This window comes from Beta vulgaris, chromosome 9, assembly GCF_026745355.1.
Source record: "Beta vulgaris subsp. vulgaris cultivar EL10 chromosome 9, EL10.2, whole genome shotgun sequence".
NCBI lineage: Eukaryota > Viridiplantae > Streptophyta > Magnoliopsida > Caryophyllales > Amaranthaceae > Beta > Beta vulgaris.
In genome coordinates this window covers 39,792,795-39,817,854 of record NC_079210.1, presented here as the reverse complement: position 1 = coordinate 39,817,854, position 25,060 = coordinate 39,792,795, and the positions used below count along the sequence as shown (strand labels likewise).

The 25,060-nt window shown below is 31.6% G+C and overlaps 1 non-coding gene across 1 annotated transcript; it reads right to left on the bottom strand.

Annotated features, from left to right (window-relative positions):
- Nucleotides 1-4,773: 4,773 nt before the first annotated feature.
- Nucleotides 4,774-4,844, bottom strand: TRNAG-GCC (transfer RNA glycine (anticodon GCC)). The gene has a single exon. It is a non-coding gene; the product is annotated as a tRNA-Gly (tRNA).
- Between the last annotated feature and the right edge of the window lie 20,216 nt (nt 4,845-25,060).

The following is a 25,060-nucleotide window of genomic DNA, read 5'->3' as shown; positions in this document are numbered from 1 at the left end:
AAATTAGTTGAGTATTATGCATGTTGTCCTCCTTTAAATATGTTAATTAGAGTGTTGATACGTGTTTTTGTGAAGCTTTGTGAGTAAAGGTCCACTTGATATAAAAAGGACTCGTAATGGTCTAATGATGTTGTCCTAATGTCATGATCCTAAGTTGTCGAACTAATAAGCTATATGATCCTAAGTTGCCGAATTTTTGAGCTATGAAATGCAAATTATTTCTTTTATATCAAGCTTGATTTTTAGCCAAATATTCTGATTTTTTATTTATGAGTTTGCCATTTGTGCCTCATTATTTCTTTCTTTCATATATCCCACCTTATCTTCATTTCCCTATTATTATCCTTCTTTTCTTACAACATTCATCCAAAGTTCAACAAGTGCTTTTAATCTTGATTCATGGTATATGGAGCATAGACATATTGATAAGATGGTGAAAGAAGACGCATTAGTTAAGGGGGAACATGAAAAGGTTGGAAGAAACACTAATGCTTGAAAGAATGAAACAACTGTTTCACACTGTGCAGGGCACAGTGCCAAGAGATTATCTAGAAGAAAATGAGGTTCGAATTAACTTAATTATTTCACCTTTGAACTCTTATTGATTGACTCTAGTAATATTGTATGGTTTGACTCTCTTTTGTAAAAAAGAAGAAGAAGAAGAAGAAGAAGAAGAAGAAGAAGAAGAAGAAGAAGAAGAAGAAGAAGAAAAGGAGAGTAAGACACTTGTGTTAGATAAATCTTAGAGTTAAATTCACAGATGAGAAAAAAGTTATTATCAAAGTTTTGAAGGTCATCATTTTGAATTCCAGTATATTCGAAGATTATTATATTGGAAAGGGAATAGACTGTTTAGTGGCACAGTGCCACACACAGTGCCACAGTGAAAAAAAAGGATTTAAGCACTTGTTGAGCCAATTGCCATTTCAAATCTTCAAGCTTGCATTACCTATATTCATATTACATTCTTAGCTATCAACCATGATCCGTCATGATTATTTCTTGCTTCATAAATTCGGATTGTGAGTTGGATTATATATTTTTGCGTAATGACTTCGGATTGTGAGCTGGGTCATGACATAGCACCAACATCCTTAGTATTTATTGCTTGAGCTACTTGAATTATTTTGCTAACTATATCTCACTTTGACTCGCTAAACATGTTGATACTCTCCTTTTTGATAATGTCAAAAGGGGGAAGATGGGTATAATACTTAGACTTTTAAATGAAATTATCTTGGTTATCATGTTGCTTGTGAAAGTATGTGAATGATATTATGTTACTTTCCCTAATGTGATTAATGTGCATGTTAAGGAGGAATGCATACTTTGAGGGGGAAAAAGTCATTAATTAACAATATTATATTTATGGTTTGTCATCATCGAAAAGGAGGAATTTGTTGTGCATATACATGTTATGTTTTGATGATAAAAATTAATATAAAATGTTATAGCATGAAAGTTTGCAACAGATGATTGAGAAAGGAATAAACAAATTAAGACTTTGAAGAAGTGAAGAATCAAGATTGAAGTCCAAATTTATATTCCTAAGTATAGTTACTTTATGTAAAAATGTAATGTACATGAACTAACTGATATGCTATGTGCTGAATATAGAAATATAAAATTAATGTAATTATTATTTTCTTAGAGTTAAGAAAATAAATAATTGTATTAATATTATACGTTTATATAAAAGAAAATTAATTTTCGAAACAAAACGGAGTTTTAAATAAAAACGTTTTTATAAAAGATTTTTTAAGTAAAACGTGTTTTGATAAAAATCGTGTTTTAAATAAAAACGTTTTTGTAAAAGATTTTTTAAGTAAAACGTGTTTTGATAAAAAAACCGTGTTTTGATAAAACGTGTAAAAATAGTTTTATAAAATCAGATTTTCTAATATAGATTTTATAAAAGAATTTGAGATAATAAAAGAGTTTGAGATAAAAAGAAAATCTATTGGTTAGTCAAAATATAAGATAAACATTGATTTAAGGAAAACTTATCTTTTTAGAATTAAAGATAAAGATGACAAAAAGGATAAAGTTTGTTTTTCTAAAAAGGAAAGTTTTATCCCTTAAATTAAGGAGTAAAAGATAAATATATTTTAAAGGACTTTCGTCCAAGCCATGTACTATAAAAGGGTTTTATAATTCACTTTTAAATCTCACGTTTTCAGAGAGAAAAATCAGAATTATTAAGAGCTGAAAACAATTTCTTAAGGCACTGAGCATAGTACTGTCAAGTCAGTTTCAAGTAACTATTATAAGATTGTGATGGTCCTTTAATTGCTTGAATAAGAAGCACACGTTTGAGGATTCTTTCTTTCTATAATTTCACTATTAGAGAGAGTGTCAACTCTTAGAGTTAAGGGTTGGTTAACACTACTAGGGTTAGTAGTGATCTGATGGAGTCTTATTGTATCAAGAGGTTGATATGTTAGGATTCAAAAAAAATAAAGAGTTTTGTTTCGTGTGGACGTAGATCTCAGAGGTGATATTGAACCACGTTATTTCTTGTGTTTGCGTATCAAATTTTATATACTTTAAGTTTTAGTTTACGCAAATTCAAATCAGCGATTTACGAGTGTTTGGCACAGTGCCATAAAAGAGATTTTGCAAAAATCGATTAGATTTCACCACTCAATTCAACCCCCCTTCTTGAGTGTCACCTTGTGTTCCAACATAAGGGAGACACACCACTCTAGAAAATCTCTGCTACCAAATTCATCCACCTTTAGCATGAGCGTAATCCGTAACCAACATATTGCACGCACTCTGAACCGTGAAATTCGCATCCTTGGAGTAATGCCAAAGCCCAAACATCCTCTTCTCCACACAGAAGACTGCAATTTTTAGAATAGCAGTGACTTCGTATATCCTCTAGAAAAAATTCTTTTAAAAGCTCTGCATTCTAACTTTCTTCATGAATCAACTCACTCACCCTATGGAGTTCTAAGAAGCCTCATAAGGACTTGTAATATTGGTCACTATTGGTAAAAGCTTCTCTCTCTAAAAAAGTTTCTCTGCCTTCTCTCTACCAAAACACAAACTCAACCCTCTTAACCCTAGAACTCGCCGGAGATCCGGCGCCGCACAGGTCTCCGGCGGGTCTCCGGCGAGTTTCCCTTATGTTTTCCCTTTGGTTTTTTTATCTTTTCCGTCGCTTTTCCGTTTAGTTCGTCGTTCCTTTCCGCGACGAGCTTTCGATAGTTTCGGGTTGGTTTCGGGTGCCGATTTCCTTTCCCCTCGTCGCCGGTTCCTTTCGAGTTCTCCACCGCCCACCTTTGCTCACGCGTCTGGATTCCCTAGTTAGTCGTCGTTTCTCCAGTCTGTCGTCGTCCCTGTGTCTTTGAGCGATCCCCCCTCCCCTGTTTCGTGAGTTCTCGTTATTTTCCTCCCCTTTCGTGGTTGTTTCCTCTTCCTTTAGTGTCTCCCACCTTCCCTTTTTGGCTCGTCGGCGTAGTCAACTCCCCCGCTTCCCCGGTCAAAAGTCTCCCCTTCCCGGTCCCCCCTATCAAGGTCGTTTTAGTCTCAGTTTCCCCTTCCCCGTCCCCTGGTTAGGATTAGGTGTAGTCGAGTGTTCCCTTCCCGTCCCCCCACTAGTCTTAGTTGGAGTTAGTTAGTTTAGCGTGCCTAGGAAGCGTACGGTATAGGTTCTTTGACGGTGTGTTTTTGCCGGCGTGACTCTATGTGTCGGGTGGTAGTTTCTGTTTTCATTACTTTCATGTTTGCTTATTTTCGATCTGTTGATCGTCGGTCTTCTGGCTTTGGGATTGTCATTTTCGATCTTAGGATCTGTCAGTGGGGCGTAGTTTCGCCCCAAATTCTCGTGATGACCTCATGTGTCATCACACCTAAAAAACGCATCTTGTGGGCACGTCAAGACCTCCACCTCGTTTTTCGGGTTTCAGTCTAATGTGACTGATTTTCGAAGACCCTCGCAGCAGGGTTCGGAGTCACGCTTGAACGTGACTTCTTGGTTCGTTGCATCAGGAGAATCCCAAGAGGCTCGTCAAGGACCTTGGGATTTCGTGCCTAGTGGACTTTGGGGTCTACTAGCAGTTGTACGACAATTTCTTTCTGAAGATCGACAGAGTTGTGTATTTCAACAGATTTCCTATCATCTCCTACTTCACTCCTCATCGCTCATGACATACTTTATTCGGACTGGACTGTTACTAGTTAGTGTTTATGTTAAGTTGTTTGTACGAATTAGTGTTGTTTTTCTTACCGTTAGTTGTTTCTTGTTTTTGTTTCGTTTGGTAGTATTACCTTTAGGTTGTACTCTAACTTTTTATTAATGCAAATTTCCTCGTTGTCAAAAAAAAAAAAAAAAAAAAAAAAAAACTCACTCACCCTATGTGGGAAGTTTTGAACAGCAGTGGGTTTACTACGAATCCAAAATTGCGATACATTCGCAATGTCATTAGAGTCCCCCTTAACTATCAATCTCCTTGCGCGTCTTTATAGTACTGGTCTAGCTTTTATGATAGATCTCAATGAATTCGCGTTTGATCTCACGTTTTTACATCCATGAAATTTGAGGAAGGAAAATACTTACCTTCAAATACCCATGTCCCCTTTCCTTATAAAACACAAGTATTACACAGGAAATTCAAGCAAAAAGGGTAATGAATTAAAAAAAATACCCTCACTAAAACGTGAAAACAAGCTCAAATGCGCTTTAGATTCATCTGATTCAGACAAATTTTGGCGGACCCAACCTGCCACGATATGCGCGAATTTCATCACAGCTTGATTGATAAGATATGCACCAGCCGGGAATCGAACCCGGGTCTGTACCGTGGCAGGGTACTATTCTACCACTAGACCACTGGTGCTTGTTATTACTAATTAATGTTTACTGCAATAAATTACTGAGTTAAGAATATAGTTAGGGACTAACCTTTTAACTTTTTCATCATTTAGGTAATCCTTTTTTTTTTTTTCACCTTTTAGGTACTCAATCCATATTACTGATAATTGAACCATAGTTTAACCATAGTATTGGGCCTTAGCTTATATATTGAAAAAAATTGTCATAATATTTCTTTTTACGCCAAAAGCCAAAACACGTACATATGAGTAATTTTAACCCCAAAATAATTGACTTGGCATAAACCCTTCTACAAGTTCAACTTTTCATATTTCTCTCTGTTCTTCAAAACACTCTTCTGGGCAAATAATCAATCACTTGCGATTGAGAAGGGATTTAAAGGTTAATTATCTATCCAATAATTCAAGCTAAGATATTATATCACTCTTTACTTTAATTTGTTTTCGCAATTTTCTGCAAATTAGAGAATTTTATGGGTTGAGGTGTTGAAAGCTCAAAACGAATTACGTTAAATTTCATGATTTTCTTTCCAAATTGATCCTATGTTGGTTGCTTGTTGAGATGTCGTGTCTTTCTAATTGTTTTCTCAACTGGTTAATTAGAAGTTTATACAGTGTATTTTTGGGTGAATTAGGCAAAAGCTTTTGTCTGTTGATCATGAAATTTTATTGTTGAATTAATAATTAATAATATGCATGTGATGGGAAATATTAGAATATGTTAGAAAAACAATTGCTTTTTTCAAGTTGAAGCATTAGTTTGATTGACTGGAATTTCGTAAAAATGGTCCTGCTTGTTTATTATGTTTTTCTTTTCTTTGTTAGGTATGGATATCTCACCTTGTATTGTACTTCACCATGGTGGAAAGTGGATAAATAATCCAAACTTGACATATATGGGTGGTGAAATGAAGTTGTTCAATGACTTGCCAATGGATATTGATGTGAATTACCTTAATAGCATAGTAAACTCTTTGGGTTATAGTAATGTGATCAAACTTCACTATTGTGATCCCTTAAAGGATATTGAGACTGGTATCAGATTTTTAGATTATGATAACACCACATTTACTATGTTTCGGAGTTTTTTTTGTTAAATTATAAAATAGTTGATGTTTAGACAGAACATTTTGATGGTGATAAACATGATTCTGATGATGACACTGAAGGTAATGGTCAAATTAGGGGTGATTGTCACTTCAACTTTGGTGACTCTCAGGTTGATGGGAGTAATTGGGAAAGTCAGATTGATCGTAGTGAAGAAAGTGACAACAACATTGAAGATGAACATGTCATATTAGATGAACAAGTTGTTAATTTGAATGATGACATAGATTTTGACGAAGAAGGTACTGATAATGAGGATGAAGAAGTGCAAGATGCTAGGAGCAAGATCAAAGCTGATAAAAAGAAAGAGCTCCAGTATTATAGAGAGGTGGAGTCATTGGATAGGTTAGCGCCTCGGAGTGCCATGAATTCTATAAATGAGGACAATGATTACGAGGATGATTATTATTATATCATAGTCCATGTAATTCAGACAATGAGGATAATGAGTGTGGTTTCCTCCTCCCTCCTCCACGTGCCAAGAAAAAGGGTAAAAAGCAAACATCCAGTTCATGTTGGCAGGAAAATCTGAACATGATTTTTTCTTCCTTTAGGCCAGAATTTGAGGATGTAATTGAGTTCAGAAATGCAATTACTACATATTGTGTGACTAATGGCAGAGATGTAAAATTTTCTAGAAATGATGAGAAGAGAGTACACGGGAAATGTAAGGCCAAAGGATGTCCTTGGAGAATATGGGCTTCGGTGGACAAAGGCAAAACAACATTTACAGTGAAGACTCTTGTGCCAGCACATAATGGTGGAAGGATTCCAATTGTTAAAAAATCAGGGCTCCTTGAATTGCAACGACATACCATTCTAATTTTAAGGTAAATCCGTACATGAAGTGTCAAGAAATAGTTGACACTATATGGTCGAATATGGTGTGAAAACATCATTATGGTTGGCTTAAAAGCAAGAAGGAAAGCTCAAAATTTGATACTTGGAGAGTACAAGGAGCAATATTCTTTGTTGTATAATATGCACAGAGATAAAAAGGTCGAATCCTGAAAACACAATTAAGTTCAAGCTTAATAACAATGTATTTGAAAGACTTTACATATGTTTTGCTGCCATTAAAAGGGCTTCTTAGCCGGGTGTAGACCTTTCTTTGGAATTGATGGGTGCTTCCTAAAGGGTCCTTATGGTGGACAACTACTTGTGGCTGTGGGAAGGGATGTGAATAACCAAATGTTCCTCATTGCATGGGCATGTGTAGAAGTTGAAGACACGGAGAGTTGGAGTTGGTTTCTTGAGCTTTGCTAATGATTTAGGGATTATAGATGGGAGTGGTTACACTATCATGTACAGATCAGCAAAAAGGTCTACTCAAAGCGATCTCCATTGTATGGCCTAAAGCAGAGACTAGATGTTGCGCTAGACATGTATACTGTAACTTTAGGCAAGTATTTGGTGGGGGACTACTTTACAGAAGAAGATTTTGGAAAGTAGCAAAGAGCACAAATGAAAATGACTTCAAAGCCAATATGGAATTGTTCTCATCTGTATCTATAGAAGCAGGACAAGATTTATTGAAGAGGAACTATAAAAAATGGGTTAGGGCATTTTTCACTCCGCAGTCACAATGTGATAGCATAGACAATAATATGAATGAGGTTTTCAATGCTTACATATTATCATCAAGCATAAGCCAATTATAACTATGCTTGAGGATATTAGATAAAGTTTGATAGAAAGGTTACATAAAAAAAGATTTAATAGCAAGCAAGGACATTCTCATATGTCCAAGAATCCAACAAAAGCTAGAGAAAGCAAAGGTCGACGCTAGGGGTGGTCCCTTTTGGGAGGCCACTTTTCATATGGGGTTAGGGAAGGTGCAACCCAAACAAGATTTGTGGTGAGTTTGCTGAAAGAAAATGTAGTTGCAATTCATGGCAATTAAGTGGAGTTCCTTGCCATCATGTTGTGGCAGCAATATGGAAGGCTGTTGAACATCCCGAGCATTATGTGTCTAATGTTTCAAAAAGGCATCATATCTAAAGGCTTATCAATGGCCTTAGACCCTTAAAGGTCCTCATCATGGCCATCTTCCACTTATCCCCCATAGAAGCACCATATGTAAAGAAAGTTCAAAATAGACCTACTGTGAGAGAAAGCCTTCCCTTGGGGAGGTCGGCAGAGTTAAAATGTCAAAGAAGGGCCTCGTTCACAAATGTAACAACTGTAATCAAGAGGCTCACAATAGAAGAAAATGTCCAATTCCTCTAAAACATGTTCCTACTCAACCTACCCCAACATCAGGTCCTCCTAATCCTCAACAAAAGCAAAAGAACAGAAGACAGTGGCTCCCTCTAGTCAACAATCACAAGTTACTCCAATGCATAACAAGGGAGTTGGTATTTATACCTATCCTAATGATTTCCAGAAGCAAGCTATAGTAAGTTAATGATAATTTTTGCAATTGATTATGTTTAATCATCAACTGTGCTATACACTTAATTATGTTTTTTTAATTAATAGTATGCAAGTGATAAACAAAGAAGTAATATATCAACTTTGTCAAGTCGTGAAGATGCAAACGTTGGATGTTGAAGTTAAATTATTGCCACTAATCAGGCAAATACTACCATAATAGGTCTTTTGTGGGATTAATTTTAATGGGCTTTATTGCTTTATTGTTTATTATTTTATCTTTAATGTAGTTTGTGGTAACTTTTTGAGTATGTATAAGAATGTCATGTACTCAAATTAGTTCTTTTTGTGGGATTAGCTGTCGTTTAGTGAGTTGTATTGCCTTTAAAGACTTTAGTGAGTATGAACAGAGTATAACATCACTAGTGGAAAAATAAGGAAGGGCTGCGCTAAAAAAGGCCCTTAGGGCTGCGCTTTTTGACAGCAGCCTTTCAAGAGCAGCCCTTCACTTTTTAAGTAGGGCTGCGCTTTTCAAACGCTGCCCTTCACAACGAAGGGCTGTACTTTTTAAGTAAAAGCGCAACCCTTCCTACCAAAAATAAAATAATTTTTTTTTTGACATTTTTTTACTCATATATTAATCTCACATTTTCTGAATTTTAACATTTGCATTAAACTTTAAATTAAACCATCCAAATCCAAAAGGGGAATAGGAAATATGGTCAGGAAAACTAAAACTAAAACAGGAAATCAAAAAATGTTATCACATAATTGCACAAACAGGATTAACTGGTTTTACGATACGACGAGCAGGATAGAGAATTCTACAATGCAACTAAACCCAAAACAAAACAAAAAAACGAAACGAAAATGAAAAAAAAAGAACGAAAATGAAAAAAAGGAACAAAAACTAAAATACAGAAGAGAAAAAATTATAGATCTGAAAATACAAGAACATTAATCAAAACAAAGATTAAGAAATTATAGATCTGAAAAGTCAAAAACTGCCTCCAAACATTGACCTAATAATGTTTAGATACGTAAAACAAAACCCTAATACGTAATTAAGGAAATAATAAAATTCGAAAAAACTTAAAATGCCTATTTCGAGCCTTAAACGAACTCGGATAGCTTAAAAAGCCTATACATCACGGCATAGCGGAGAGTTTTACTCGTTGGCCCGTTCCGCTTCCGAAAAGGTATCACAATAGGCAATCGGACTCCGTCGGCCCGATTAGTGCAAATCATTTCAGGCTTTTTGTCGCGTTTCTGGGAGTTTTTGAGAGAGAAGAGAGGATGAGAAAGAAGGAGGAAAAGGAAGGGAGGAGGGACGTGAGAGAGGAGAGAGAAGGAGGAAAAGGAAGGGAGGAGGGACGTGAGAGAGGAGAGAGAAGGAGGGATAATATTTGAAGCTCGCGAATTTATTATTTCAAATTTTTTTAAGAAAGCGGTTGTGCTTGTTTTAAAAGCGCAGCCCTACATAACAGAAGGGCTGCGCCTTTGAAGAAAAGCACAACCCTTCACTTAGTAGGGTTGCGCTTGTAGAAAAAGCGCAGCCCTTCTGAATGTAAAAAGGGCTGCGCTTTTTCTACAAGCGCAACCCTACTAAGTGAAGTGTTGCGCTTTTCTTCAACAGCTCAGCCTTACATAACAAAAGGGATGCGCCTTTGAAGAAAAGCGCAGCCCTTCACTAGTAGGGTTGTGCTTGTAGAAAAAGCGCAACCCTTCCTTTTTTTTCCCCTAGTGCATGTTAAATTATAATGTAATAATTTCGGCGAATTTTGCAGGTTGAAGAATTTTTGCAAGTTGGAGAATTTTGCAAGTTGGAGTATTGCATGGTGGAAGTTGAAGTTTTGATGTCGTAGAGTATAAGAAGCCACTTGTTTCTAATGGGTGTACACCATAATTTGTTTTGTATTAATCCTTTTAGAAGGACAAATGCAACTAAAACTCATCCTTTTGAAGTATTATACATTAAAGTCAAGGTGTGGTTAAATGTGTGGTTAAATTTTTCATTGAGTTCAACGACGATATATATATTGAGTACCCAAAAGGTGAAAAACAAATTAGGAGTACCTAAAAAGTGAAAAGGTTAAAAGGTTAGTCCCTAACTATATCCTTAACTCATAAGTTACTTCTTCCTCTTTGCAATGGAATAAGTAAGAATTAGTAGGTCCACGGAAGTCTAATGGAATACGAAGTAGGGGAGAAAAAAGAAATGATGAGGTACACAAAGTGATGTTTATGCACCAAATTCACACTAATTTAGCAGGGCTCTTCATGTTCGACGTAGTAATAAGTGGTTTACGAGTATTACCCACGGTAATAGACCACATTTTACTCGCAAACGTCATTAGATGACCCTTTTGATAAACGGGTAAGATCAAGATAGAGGGCTGTTAACATTTTTAATAAAGAGACAAGGTTAGAATTGAGTGGATCAGGTCCATGTATATGTGAACTTGATACTAACTCGACACAACTTAACCCGTTTCTAGATTTATTCATAGATGTGATGTACTTTTATATTTTCTTTTTGTTTAAGGTAAGATGAACATGGCTCACTTGAGAAGGATATACTCAAATCGGTCTCATGAGATTTGATCCCTAAACCTTAAGGATATGAGGCGGGAAGCAATGTCACTACTCCACCACCTCAAGTCCTCAACCCCGTCATATACTTCTAAATATGTATGCTTGATATATATAACCAATTAAAACAACCCAATAACTATCTTAGCCACTTTCATATACTAATATAGTAACTAGTTTTTAGGTCCGGACTATGCCCCAAGTACTTATATTTTTCATCTATTAATACTTTAATTTTAAAATAAATGCACCATATATCACTTGGAGTAGCGTTAGATGTATCTTAATACTCTTAATAGGTCACGAGGTCGATTCAATATATCATTATAGTTTTTGCAAAAAATATGATGACCAATCTACTGGTGGTTATTACGCACACGATAAAATTCTAGTGCTAGAGGAAAGGTTCCATGTGGCACATAAAAGCACACCTGAAATAAATTATATACGCAATCAATGAATTTGTTTTATAATTAACAATTTCACCGACCTTCTTTATGTGAATTGCTCTGTGACCTTTAAACTCCATTTCCTGATTCGTATTTTCGAACAACAATAATAAGATTTGATTTAGCATCAAGAATAATTTGTAAAACTACCCCATTAGTTGCGAAGTAGAAGACTCTCACATTCATGGTGAATCTCGAAAGGGGGGGGGGGGGATGGAGCAAGGGGATGACTACTGCAAAAAATAAATCAAATAAGAAAAATAAACTTTATGGATGGAAGTAGGAATTTATCGCCACATTACTAATTACAACACATATCTATAATTTCGTGAAAATATGAATCACTAAAAGATGTTAGATGAGATGGTGAGTCTTTGGAAATCCTAACATGAGGTCAGGGGTTCGAGCCTAAGCTTTAGCATATATATTTTTTTAAATAATGATCACCTGACTTATTGTTGATTAATAGACACATGACAGAAGGAGAGTGTCACGTGGCGTATAGACGTTGTTATGCACACGTTTTAATATCTATATATCTATATAAAGCTGGGTACATAAATCCTATGTGTCACCCTCACAATTAATTCGCCAAATGTCAAATTCTCATGCCTTCTCACAATCCATATGCCACGTGTAAATTGGAGGAAATCTATTGCTTATGTGTCGTTTGCATATTATTTCAAGGCGTGTGCCATAATATTTAAAGCTAGGAAAGAATATCAAGTAAATCAATTACAATCCTCTCATTAGGAAAGAGTATTATAATCATCCTTAAATCAAGCAAATAAACATATACAAGATTTATGTACAAGAATTAAGGAAATTTGATTGGAAGATCTATTTGTTATCATCTTTAAATCATTTGCTCCATCAATACAAAAATCATAATACTACACGTGATGAGTTCATGTACATCAGTCTCAAATGATCATAAAATATTGTTATACCATTTGCTGAGTTCATTGCTCCATCAATACAAAAATCATAATACATTGATCCATTGCATCGATTAATATAACGTCACTTAAACAAAAGGGGAAAAATGGTACATTTTAAGTTATAAATGATTTATTATCTACAAAGTTATATAGTAGATGCAGGTAGAAAGACTTTAATTTTAAAGAAAAAATAAGATTAACAACTTAGTTACATAAAATTAGGGTGTAATTTTTTGGACCATGTTTTTTAAAACATTTCATTAGGCAAATATATATAGATAATTTGACCAAACTAAATTTGTATGATGACCTAGAATGAAATTATGATATCTACACCATTTTTAAGGAAAGTTTAGAAAATATTTTCTCCAAGTATTGAAACAATAAATGAAGTGTCACTATTTCAAGCAAACATTATTTTAAAAGTATGAGTAATCTATATATTTATCTAAAAGCAAAATTTATTTTAGCCACGTGAAGAGAATAGAGATTTTAAAAAAAAATCTGTAACTTGAGCAAAGAAAAATGAAACTATTTCCAAAATTATATTACATATTCAATTATTAGTTATTACCGTAATATATGTTGTACGATATAACAAGGATATAACACTATTATATTACCTTTGCGAGCACTAAAAAGTTTTCCATATAACTTTGTTAGTAAATGCTCCAGGATCGTTGACATTGTAAAATATAACATGGATATAACATGAATGTCATAAGTCATAGTTCAACACATGGGTTGCAAGCTAATTTTCGAGTATTCTAAATACAAGATCATAAAATTTTATTAATCACCAGCTAATGTTTTTATTTTTAGCTGTAATTTTTACAATTTTTGAAATTTGAAATTCAAAATTGAAATAAGACTTTGAATTTTTTTTTTTTTTGGAAATGATCTCAGTTATCTATCTATTTTTTTCAAAAAATTGTTAAAAACGAAAATTATATGTCACCATTTATTTATTTTTCACGTTTTTTAATAAAATACTATTAATAAACGCAATCAAATCACTACGATTTCTTGCTAAAAATTTATCAATTACATCATATTATGCATAAATCTTTTAATAACTAAAAATTATATTATATGTTTATATCGGAACAACTTGCAATACTAGATAGTATATTTTATAAGTTATGAAAATCGCGTAGTTAATATTCATTGTATAATATAATCCATACATATTTAAACCATGACTGTATAATGTACTGGTCATAAGGCAATTTTAATTATTCTCAATACAAGAATATTGATTGAACACAAGCTAAGTAATCATTACAACAACAAACACTTCTCCCTAAAATTGTAGCTATTCAACGTACCAGGTTTTAATTATTCTTAACACAAGATTATAAAATTTAAATCACAAGTTATTAATTTTACAATTTAGATAGAATTGTTCTAATGCAGTTCTCAAAGTCTAAAAGTACGGACGGTATAGTCAATAACATTGATGGAAATATGTAAAAAGTATTTTATATTGCCAGTTTAAAAGTATGAGCAAAATTTTCAAATATCAAGGCCATTTAAAAAAAAAAGGAAAATTCCCACTGGTAACCCTGTACTATGGAACAATTGCAATGGTAAACCGTTTTTCTTTTGAGTTTCAAAAATAGCCCTATACTTAGTAATATTATACAACTGTGACATTAATGATGGTTTAATTTAATCGTTACTTCAACCATTAGTATTATTAGATTTTTCTTCCCTGTGATGAAGTATTGAAGAATATATTATTTATATTAGTTAATGTTGGTTAATCAAGGTTAGGTAAACCAATGATACTAATTGTTGAAGTAACGATTAAACCATCATTAATGTCACAGTTGGATAATATTACTAAGTATAGGGTTATTTTTGAAACTCAAAAGAAAAACGGTTTACCATTGCAATTGTTCCATAGTACAGGGTTACCAGTGGGAATTTCCCAAAAAAAAATCATAACTATATAACATACGGGTCATAGCCACATTTAATACTCTCGATACAAGATCATAAAATTTAAAACACATGTTATTGGTTTTAAAATTTATATGGAATTATCTCATGAGTTCTTAAAGTCTAAAAGTATTTACTATAATCATTGAAATTGATAATAATTTGTCAAAAGTAATTCATACCAATTCAAAAGTATTGAACAATTTTTTTTCTTTTATGTAAGTAAATAATCATGAATTCAACCATTGATTTTCTATAGCTGACCGCTCATACTTTAGAAAACCTGTATATGAGAATAACAAATTAAAATTTACTTTTTTAAACTTATATGTATGTTTCACTTTTTATATTCTTAATTTTTATATTATTATTTTTACAGATTAACGGGTTAAATACTTCCACCATGATTTTAGGAGAGATAATATAAAATCTTAAATTTATTAAAACAAAAACTTCCCGTGCACGTGGCACAAGTCTAAAACTGATTTTAAAATGTATTCTTAATACACGATATTATTATAAAAACTTTAAATCACGAGCTAATATTCAAACTATAATTTTACGAGACCATCGTAAAAATATTAAATTTATACAACAAAAAACTTCATGTGCATGTTGATGTGTTTTTTGTTTCATAATGTATTTATCACAATTATAAGATTTTCAAACTTTAAAATGTTGTAACAAATATCAAAGATTATAATTTTACATTTTATAATCTTTCAACTTTAAATACTTGGATTCTAATAATTATGAATTAGATAAATTGGAATAAAAACACTACTTAATAAACAAAACTCAACACATAGATTATGCACGGGACCAAATCATATCTATATAAAACCTCCCGTGCATTTTGCACGGGTTAAAAGCTAGTATTTGTATAAATATGATACCAAAATGCACCTATTACATATAAAAGTGACGAAGGGGTCATCTGGTTTTGATTTGGGTTGGATCGTATTTGATTAAGGAAAGAGTGCATGTCATATTCAAGTGAGATGACTTTTGATTCAGATACGGATGAAGCAATTTTTGGGTCTATTAGAATTTGGCTTATTGTGGGAAACAAATAAATTCGGCTATACTCCATCCGTTCCAAAAAGATATGAAATACTCGTTGGTGGATAGGAAATTTAAGGTGATAGGTTGTAGATTTGTAGTGTAGTTATCAAATTTTAATTTTATCAAATAGTAGATGTAATAACAGTTTTGAGGTACTTTTATTGAAAGAGAGAAAAAATTGACTATTTTTTATTGATAAAGATAAAATGTGAGCCAAAGGAATGTAAGAAGAATCTATATATATATATAAAGCTAGGTACATAAATCCTACATGTCAAGCTAATATTAATTCTGCCAAATGTCGCCTCCAAAATATTCCTCACAAGAACTATGCCACGTGTATTATGATCCAAAATTGTTGATGTGTTGCTTCCACATTGCAAGTATGCATGTGGCATGATGCTTAATTTCCGAAAATCAAGGACAAAATTGATTCTATATACAAAATGAATCAATCATAATCAAACTAATTTGGTAAGTTATAACTTTGCTTAAATTATGCTGCCGGGAAAAATTCAATAAATTCTATGCTTTTAGTCTTCGAAATTATGGCTAATTTGCAAGACATATATGGTAATGATTTTCGTACGCTTGGCGTTACGTTATTGGTTAATGCATTTAATTGGATTTTCAAAAATTCTTTTAGGTAACGACCTTTTTCTATTGGTTGTAAGAAATGAATGATAAATTAGGAATTAATTTGATTCAGCTTTAAGGGCCTGTTCTCTTCGGCATAAAACAGCTGAACTGAACTGAACTTATCGAAGCTGAACTGAACTGAACTGAACTTATCAGAGCTGAACTGAACTGAATTGAACTGAACTGAACTGAATTGAATTGAATTGAATTGAATTATATTACATTGAAATAAATTGAATGTAATAAATATATAAATAATATTTTAAACAATAATAATATGAATATTAAATAATAATTATAATGATAAGTAATAATAATGAATAATAATAGTAGTATTTTGAATATTTTTAAATTATAGTTATAAATAAATAATATTAATAATCATAAATTAATAATAATAATAATTAATGATAATCATGATAATAATAATTATTTTATATTATTTGTATTAATATATTAATACTTGACGATGATATATAATAACAATAATATCTAAGAAGTAAATTAATATTACGAACCGTAAAAAAAAACCCTAGCCTCCCTCTTTCTTTTTTCTCTCTAAAACTCTAGCCTCCCCTACTTCTTCTTCATCAGTTAGGGGCTGCCATGGATGATTTCATCCATGGTAAGCCCCTTTTTCCTTTTATTTTCAGTTTTTAGTTTATTTTCTTGTTTTGTTGAATAAATCAGTATCTCTTTATGAGATTTCTTCAAACCCTGTTATGGGGTTTTTAGTCTTTGTTTTGGAGATCTCCTTCTCCTCTATGGGAGTTGTGAGTGTGGTTGTTTTGTTTTTAGGTATGAGAAATTGTTCTTGTTGGTTGAAGTTCAAAACTCAACATGAAGGTATTGGAATCTCGGATGCGGTTAACATGGCTCGATCAAGAAGGCTCTTCCCAAACTATGTCAGAATGATAGACTTCCTCATCAATAGCTGTTTGATTCAGCAAATACAAGGGGGCTGCGCTGTATTGCTCGATCTGGTTCATTATAGTTTCTTCGAAGACGAATTTGATTTAACCTTGTTTAATTGTATCTTGTTTTTCTTTAATATCTATTGTAGATGCCGTTTGGCCTTCAATTAATGAAATTTCTCTTTCAAAAAAAAAAAAAGTAAATTAATATTACTATTTTAATAATTAGATTTAATAATTTAAAAATATTTAGTAATAAAAATAATGATTGGGTTGGACCGAGAAATTACATCATAAACCGTCTTGACGCGATTTGATTGGTTTATGGGCTTAAAAAAGTGGGTTTATTTGTGCTTTGACCTAAACCATGTTCCTCCTAATAATAATAATAGTAATAATAATTAGGAAAGCTATAATAAAAAAAAATATAGAAACAACAATAATAATAATAATGCTTAATAGTAATGATATATATTTAAATAATAATAATAATAGTAATTAGTAAAATAAATTATACCAACATAATAATATTAATATTTAACAAAATGGTTATAAAAGAATAGAGCTGAACGGAACTGAACTTATTGGAGCTGAACTGAACTGAACTGAACTTATCAAAGCTGAACTGAACTGAACTGAAATGAATTGAATTGAATTATATTACATTGAATAAATTGAATGTAATAAATATATAATATATTTAAAACATAATAATATGAATATTAAATAATAATTATAATGATAAGTAATAATAATGAATAATAATAATAGTAGTATTTTGAATATTTTAATTATAGTTATAAATAAATAATATTAATAATCATAAATTAATAATAATAATAATAATTAATGATAATCATGATAATTAATAATAATTATTTTATATTATTTGTATTAATATATTAATACTTGACGATGATATATAATAACAATAATATCTACGAAGTAAATTAATATTACTATTTTAATAATTAGATTTAATAATTTAAAAATATTTAGTAATAAAAATAATGATTGGGTTGGACCGAGAAAATTACATCATAAACCGTCTTGACGCGATTTGATTGGTTTATGGGCTAAGAAAAGTGGGTTTATTTGTGCTTTGACCTAAACCATGTTCCTCCTAATAATAATAGTAATAATAATTAGTAAAGCTATAATAAAAAAAATATATAGAAACAACAACAATAATAATAATAATAATAATGCTTAATAGTAATGATATATATTTAAATAATAATAATAATAGTAATTAGTAAAATAAATTATACCAACATAATAATATTAATATTTAACAAAATGGTTATAAAAGAATAGAGCTGAACTGAACTGAACTTATTGGAGCTGAACTGAACTGAACTGAACTTATTGGAGCTGAACTGAAAATAAGCTGGGGAGAACAGGCCCTAAGTACAATTAGGATACTTGTAATCAGAATCACAAAATCAACTATAATTTAGGCACTAATTAAAGAACAATTCAACCATCAAATCTCTAAAAATCAACGAAGATAGAGTGCTCATAGCTTTTGCTTCATGATTTTCACAATCTAAATAAAAAGTTATTGAAGTGTCATTCACGACCTTTGATGTCTTCGGAATATTTAGGGATGGATACACTTTTTTAACGACAATATATATCAAGCTTGAATTTTTAATACCTTTCCATTTGCTTGCAAGATATCACAAAGAGAGTGTGAAATGAGAAGGTAAGAGAATGATAACTAAACATATAGTTTGGAGCAGATAAACATGCTTTACAGGGGATTGAGAAGTGGATCTGAAGTGGGATGATTATTGAGGGGATCATAGGGTAAATGGAGGAAGGTAGAAGAAAGAAACTAAGATTTTGGTATGTTTATATCCTCACCAGAGATCGGTATTAGCAACGTAAGAATTGAATTATTGAAAGAAGTAGTACTAATTTACTGATAAATAATGTAAACCATAAGCGTATGACAAAAGGTGTTATATGAAAGCTTATACCCATAGTTTTTCCTAAAATTACCCAAAGCAATGGTAGGAGTTTGCAAGTCACAGTTTGCATCATTACCAAAAATCAAGCAAGTTGAACATATTGTGAAAAAGTCAAGTCATTTCTTTCAAACTAAGTAAATTCAGTCAACAAAATAATAACAATGTTACCAGGAAACATAAGCTTACATGCACAATTAATCCCTTATTGTCAAGTTTTTTATAACATTAAGGGCATGTTCTCTTCGGCATAAAACAGCTGAACTGAATTAAACTGAACTGATTGGAGATGAACTGAACTGAACCGAATTGTATTGAATTAGATTAAATTGAATGTAATAAATATAAAAAATATTTAAACAATAATAATATGAATTTTAAATAATAATTATAATGATAAGTAATAATAATGAATAATAATAGTATTTTGGATATTTTTAAATGATATTTATAAATAAATAATATTAATAATCATAGATTAATAATAGTAATAATAATAAAAATTAATGATAATAATTATTATTTATATTATTTGTATTAATATATTAATACTTGACGATGATTATATAATAACAATAATATCTACGAACTAAACTAATATTACTATTTTAATAATTAGATTTAATAATATAATAATATTTAGTAATTAAAAATAATGATTGGATTGGACCGCGAAAATTGCATCATAAACCGTTTTGACGCTATTTGATTGGTTTATGGGCTAAAAAACGTGGGTTATTTGCACTTTGACCTAAAGCATGTTCCTTTTAATAATAATACTAATAATAATGAGTAAAGCTCGCTATAATAAACAAAATAATATATAGAAACAAAAACAATCATAATAGTAATAATAATAATAGTACTTAATAGTAATGATATAAAAATAAATAATAATAATAATAAGAGTAATTAGTAAAATAAATTATACCAACATAATACTAATATTTAACAAAATGGTTATAAAAGTATGGAGCTGAGCTGAACTGAACTGAACTAAACTAAGATGAACTGAATTGAACTAATTGGATCGGAGCTGAACTGAACTGAAAATAAGCTGGAGAGAACATGCCCTAAGTTTGTACACGTGTCAATCACTCAATAATACTGATACATGTCTTTAATATAATTAATTGCCAAAAATAAAGTAATAATAAAATATTGAAAAAGTTGTCATAATATAACTTTTATATGTCGGTTCTTACGAAAAACAACCTTTTAAAATTTCTCTAACAACATAATACCTTTTAAAAAAAATAATTTGCAAAAGACAACCCTAGCGTAATTTCAAGAAGGAAAATTGGGTATTTATATATCCGAAATTGGAGCGAAAAAGGTGGAAATAGAGAAAATAATATCACACGTGTCTTATATTATGAGTAATTTGGACATGATAGACATTGCAGCCTCACCATCACCCAAGTATGTGCAACCTACTATCAAGGGAGTGTAATTAGCATGCGCAAAATCGATATGATTCACAATTTTGAAGACATACTATATTATAGTAATTGATTAATTGGCAATTCAATCATTTTTCGTTAATTCTATGTTGAATTATCAGTTGCTAGATGCATGCATTAAACTCAATGATGACTTATAAGCATGTTAGTCGTAAACTATTTTAAATACTCTTTTATAATAACATGTTTAATTTTCTAATAATCAATGAAACTCAATAATATCTAAGAATTTATATATTTCGTGTGCCTTCTAGATGACTATTAACATAATGTATAGCATGTATAACCATAATTTATTGCAAAATACTTAAGGTATTTGAATCAATTAATTTGCATGACAAATTGCTACTCAGACTCTCAGCATTAGGTACGCCCAAATGTATATTAGTTTTATTTTTCATCTGTATATAATTTCAACATATTTACTCTTTTTATTGTAGACATAATTGATATCATTGTATATGCAAGTTCCATCAGATTAGCTGAAAATGGCTTCACATACTTACAAGAATTTGTAGTTATAGAAAAAAGTTATATATAGATGATGATTTTTAGTCTTTAATTTTATCTAATATAAAAGAGCATGCTTATTGTATTAAAAGTGTGTGAATTGAAACCGACAAATGGATAAATTTAGCATGTTTGTATTAACAGGTAATCGAGAATTTTATGAGTTTTCAATGAGCACACGGATTTACAAGACAAATGAAAATTTTATCGAGACCGACAAGAGGAGCTTAATAGTTTTTTTTTTTTCGTCGATTATATTTTTTATTACCTTTGTAGAGGATATTAAAAAAAAGGAAGAAGAATAAGAATACTAATGATGTTATTGATAGTAAGAAAAAAATGTGGGGAAAGTTGTGTGTGATGAAGATGATATTGTTGGGTAGTTTTAGTGAAGTACATGCAGCATATAATTTCTTTACATTCTTAATTTTCTACATTGTAAATTTAAAATCTTATTTGGTTGAATATATATTTTAATTGTGTATATGTGACATTTTTGTTGGGTGGCAAAAAGTCATACGACCCATTAACTCAATCCGAATCCGACACGAAATTATCGAGTTGTTTAATTTAGTTTTTTTTTGGTAAAATATTACTCCCTCCGTTTCATTTTAATCTACACACTTACACTTTTCACGTATGCCAATGCAAAACTTTGAGGACATATATCTTTAGTTTTGTATTTGTAAAAATTATAAAAAGTAGATATAAATAAATACATGTTATGATGAATCTAACAAGATCCCACATGACTATATTTTTATCCGCGTATAAATCACAAATGATGGTCAAAGTGAAATTTGTGAATAGTGTAAAATGTCAAAGTGTGTAAATTAAAATGAAACGGAGGGAGTAGTAAATTAGAAGTGGGTTAAAAAAATTCTTGAGATTGATTTGTTTGGCTTATGCATATGTTCAAGCTTGATAAACGGGTTAATAAATGAATCGGATAAATAAAATCAACTAATAATAAACAAAACAATTTACGTGTCTTGCACGGGTTCAAGTCATATCTACATAAAGCCTCCCGTGCATTTTTGCACGGGTTAAAAGCTAGTCATATAATAATTGTGAGAACATGCCAAAAATGAAAGTTTTTAAACTAATTTGGGACAAGCAAAATGGAAAGTATTCATTCTAGAATGGAATGAGTATTTGATTTTCGTCTGGTCAATTCGTGTCACACCAATCAATTTCGAGCGACTTGTTCCAGGTTCAATGCAGGTGTTGGCTAGCTCTATCTACGGAAGAAGTGTATATGCTTTGTAAGGTAATAATGAGACAAAAGGATAATCAGATTCAGGAGAGTAGATGAGGATGTTAAAGGAACGGAACAACACATGGTTCCAGAATTATAAGGACCCCAAAAATATATTATTTTGAAAATTTTACTTCATATTTGAAGAAATCACACTTTTTTCCCACTCATAATAAATTTGTGAATGATCTATCTTTAGATTTTCAACTTTTTGTCTTTAGAACTCTAACCTTCCATCTTTTAGGGGTCCAATTTTTATGTTAGAACCGGGGTCACAGAATCTTCAAGACGGTCATGTTTAGATCCTAGCTCCAACATCGTCTAATTAATCTTTGTACATAGAGAAATAGTTTGTGAAATTGTCTTTAGAAATGTTACAATTTTATGGATTATTCCTATAGAGTAAAGAGTCCAAATACAATGCGCAGTAAAATTACGTACTCATAGAGATGTTTTAAGATCGTATTTTTATCTAGTCTAACAAGCTTCTTAATTTTGTTTCATCTCTATGCCCCCTACAATTTTTTCCGTTTCTTTTAGATGATACACTTTTGAAATTGCGGACTTTTAGACAATTTTTGAAGAGGAGGCAGATCGATAGAAAGAAAAACGGAAACTCGCGTAATAGGAGAGAGATAGAGAGACCTTATTTCTCAAAAAAGAAAGTTATGCATCTAATTGAACACCTCTTATTTAAAAGTACATCATCTTAAAAGAAAGCAAAAAATTTACAATAGATGTATGAACTTTGGGTGATAATTTTTAAAAGGTATGAACTATTGATTAACTTGTGTAGGTCCCAACTTTAGGGGGTTTAACTTTTAGCGGGCCTTAGTGACTTAAAACCGGCTTAATAGGTCGTCACTTGTAAAACTTGGGTCACATCAGAAGGGTTAATTGAGGGAGGGAAATAGGTGAGATTTAAAAAAAAATCTTCAGTTTTAAGTCCTCGAGGCCCGCTAAAAGTTAAGACCCCTTAAAGTTGGGACCTACACAGGTTAATCAATAGTTCAAACCTTTTAAAAATTATCACTCAAAATTCAGACCTCTATTTTCAATTGAAGTATTAGTAGTACGTGCTAGCTAGAGCCTAAATGAGCACATAAGCAAACTTTCACCACACATCCAAAACTCAAAGACAATAACAACTTGGCATCTTGCAAAGTGGTATTGGTATCTTAAACACATGATGGATCCCTTTTTTCAACGGATTCCAAAAAAGAGACTTATAAAAGAAAATTATTTGGTGTATGTCCACACCTATTCTGACTGATACCATTTGATTTTGATCTTATTCTATAGTTTAGTTGATACCAATTCAAAGAGGAAATAATACCAACCAATCTGATAGATGATACATATCAAATTGGCATCTATGGACTATGATGTAGATACCAATGAGGCAATGACAGTTTCTAAATACTGTTAGGTTTGCCTTTGTATTGTGCAACAAATAGCGATAGATGGGAAATGGCAGCGGACATTGAACAGAAAAAAAAAACAAATCAAAAGTATTCTGTCTATTTCCAACAAAATTAACGTACCTGACTCTGACCCTTTATAAAAATCCAAGAAATTAGCATACATCAATCTGAATTTTCTGAATGAAAATTATATAAGAGCACGAAACTGACTTTGGTCTTTGGAGACATCGTAGATTTGGAATATAAAAGTGACGACTAATGTTAAGTCTTAGGAGGCTACTAACTATACTGGACTAGTGGAGAATAATCTCAGTACATACATATGAACCTGGGTTCAGTGACAGGCAGAGCATGTCCTAAAAGGCCTTGTTTGGTTGACAAAACAAATCATCGGAAGTGCAAATTTCTAGGAAGTAGAAGTATATGAAGTTGTTTGGTTGGCAAAATCATGGGAATTTGCACTTCTTATGAAGTTCTACTTCCTCCAAAATGGAGGAAGTTACTTACCTAGGTCTCCTTCTACTTCCCATTATCAACCAAACACAATTTTACACTTCCTAGGAATTTCAAATACATGGAAAAAATAACTTCCTAAGAAGTATGACTTCCTATATATATATATATATATATATATATATATATATATATATAAATGAGATCTTGTGAAAACATCCATAAAGCTGAAAACAGAAGATCTAGGCCATTGAATAACTTAATTAGATGATCCTGCGGTTGGGAATTATTGTGTGTAGTTACTGTCATGCACAAGACCACAACCCAACTTTTGCAATTTCTTTTCTCTCTTCGGACCACAAATTCATCATACAACAATGGAGAATCTCCATTTTCTCTCTTCTCTCACTATTTGATTTTTAGGAACTTAAGCAAATTCATGGTAGGTATGCATAATTCAAAGGCAAAATCTGCCATTAGTTTCACTGTTTTCTGCCATTTTTCTTGTGAGAAATTCTTGAGGATGGAATTTGAGAAATTCAAATCAAGAATTTGAAATTGAACAAATAAAGATTCTGAGAAACGAATTGATTCAACTTAATTTGTTGGAATCAATTAAGATAAGATCGAACTACAAGAATCAACTAAGATGCGAAAAATCTGAGAGAAATTTCGAAAAAAATGTGAGAAAATTCGAGAAAAAGGTGCGAGAAATTTCGAGTAATTTTGAGAAAGAAGAAATTCAATTGAAACGAATTGATTTAATGGAAAGACGAAGATCAATCGAGAAATGAGAATTCCGAGAAAGTAGAGAAATTTCAAGCAGAGTTCTGAGAAAAAATGATCCAAGAAATTTCAAGAAAAAAAATCAAGAAAATGAGAACTTCAATTTGAAGCGAAGAAGATCCAGGATTGAACTTGGTTGCTCTGTACCATGTGATTTTTTAGAGAAACAGAAAGATTGAAGAAGTTAATTACTCAACAGCTTTTTAATGCAATCTTCACCCATGTTCATGTTGCTTGTATCATGTTCATGGAAGATACCTAGACTTAACCAAAGATGAATCAACTGATTTTTCATCGTTGAACTACCCTTAGGAAGGATTGCACAGTACT